The sequence below is a fragment of the Siniperca chuatsi genome, linkage group LG6 (assembly GCF_020085105.1).
Source record: "Siniperca chuatsi isolate FFG_IHB_CAS linkage group LG6, ASM2008510v1, whole genome shotgun sequence".
NCBI classification, from domain to species: Eukaryota; Metazoa; Chordata; class Actinopteri; order Centrarchiformes; family Sinipercidae; genus Siniperca; species Siniperca chuatsi.
The window spans coordinates 4,464,125-4,466,530 of NC_058047.1; positions in this window are offsets into that span (position 1 = coordinate 4,464,125).

Genomic DNA, 2,406 nt, shown 5'->3' on the forward strand with positions numbered 1-2,406 from the left:
GGGAGAGGCAGAGGGGGTGGAAGCAGAGAGAGACGGAGGGGGAAAGGGGCTTTGTTTGCACAGGGAACTCTCCAAGGACAACACGAGCACATCTGTGAAGTGGTGAAGTGATGTTGTGGGTGAAGAGATTGAAACGTAAATGTGTAGGGAAAGGAGGGGTGGGGGTGGGGGTGTAGGTGCAGAGTCTGGAATAAATCTGTTGAAGTGATTTGAATAACACATCTGCTTTTATTCCGTGCTGAAAGAACGAGTTGATTAATCGATTGGGTTTCATTTTTTTGACAATTTTGAAAATGTGAAAGTAATCTGTCAAGCAAAATGCACATTTGATGGTTCCAGCTTTCCAAATGTGATGATTTTCAGCTTTTTGTTGAATATTTTGGGGGTTTCAACTCCTAAGTGGACAAAACAAGCTATGTGAAGATGTTAACTTGGCTTTCAGAACTTGTCACGGAAACTGAATTGACAGATTACTGATATATTAGATTATGTAAATAATCGTTAGAACCTGACAGAAAAAGACAAAGGGAAGAATGATTAGCGCATAAAGACTATAAAGCAGACCTAATGATTGGGCAAGACTCAATATTTCACAGATTAAGATATACAGTATAATACAATTCCATGTATTTTGCTCGCTAGAAGCACAGACCACAACATATTCTCTACATTCAGACATTTCTGCATGCCTCAATGTAAACATGCACTCTAGTATATAAGCAAACTGTATAAATAAATTAAAGCATTTTTTTCTGTGAAGCACAGTCTTCATGCCATCAATGTAAAGAATAATGTAAAGGTAAACTCCTCCGGGTCACTACCGTGTATGCATCTGTGCACAGAATGATGTCATGTAACACAGCGTTTATAGTTTAAACATGCTGCTACTCAGAAGGTAACATGAAATGTTAGGTGATTTAGTAAATATTTCACATGGACAAAGACAAAGCATACATGGATTACATTTGCACCTTTATTTGTTTGTACCCAAAAACATATGGAAGATGGTATGTGACAAGCATTAGAGCATGAAGAATTAAGAGATACTGGAAAAGATATATCTTATTGCAATCTGAAGAGGAAGATATGATCTGCAAGGAGCTGAGAGTGTGGAGGAGGCTGCCTAGCAGAGGACAGATAATTCCTGCCACTGAATAGACAACCAAGTGTTACATAAAATCACACACACACACACACACACACACACACACACAAGACCATGCAAAAGCACTGCCTACACACACATGTTCCAAGTCTCTGTCCTGGCTCTCTCTCCTCCTCAATTTCAGACATTTCAGGCACACACACATTGACAGAGTTAAAGGGTGGGGTGGTGGCGTAAAACAATTAAAAATGCTTTAAAACAGCTTGAACAATTTACAATTGTAAATGAAAGTGGGACAAAATCTAAGGAAATTAAATAATTAAAGACCAGCTCCAAAATGTGCATGCTTTTACAGTTTTTTTCCAATTGCTAACTCACATTTCTCTATACCAACTTTACTTTTTCAACTCTTCACACAGTCAGCACAACAGAAGTCAATGTGGACTAAACTGCGGATCACTTTTCATTGCTAACACACAAAATGCTTTCAATGACCACATCTTTCAAATTTCATGAACTGTTTTCACACTCAAACGCAACCACCAAGAAAACTCTGTGTATTTACCGTTTTGCATGTTTGCATATTGTCATAACTGTTAAATTTACATTCAAAACCTAACATAAATAAAAAAAATAAAAATGCATAAACTCCCAATTGGGAGCAGGTGAGGAAAGAGGGCAAGTGAGGTGAACTCCAGAAGGTTTTGTAAATCTATGGGACGATGTGGCGTTTCACAGTTCGCTTCCTGTCACAGAGTGGTTTACAGTCCATCCCACGATGGTGTTCTTTTCCTTCCACCTTACTCTCCATTCCTCAACCCCATTTCCTCATGGAGGTGGAAAGTTTATGACCACCAGCCACATGATCAGATGTCCCTCTTAGACGCAATGAATTCTGGATGTCTAGACATATCTGCAGAAGATTACCAGGGATGGATCAGGCCTGCAAAAAGATAATTTCCCAGCTAGATTGTAAGAGAGAACACAAGGTGTCATGTGGATAAAAACTTGTGACCAAATGCAGAAGGCAGGGTTGACTAGCACTGTTGTATTTCTATATCTGTAGCTCTCCTATGTATGTGCATATGTATAGTGAATATGTATAGTGTTGTATTGCATCACTGGAATTACAGTACTTTAGCTTTATGTTGTACACTTGGAATTACTCTATGCAAAAATGGCAACAAAAAAAAAGTCTATTGAAGTATATTGCAGAATTTCTCAATAGATTGTTATGGACATTATATAATGAGTGACAAAGTGTTACTATTGGCTGACTATTGACTAATGTTTTCAGTGTT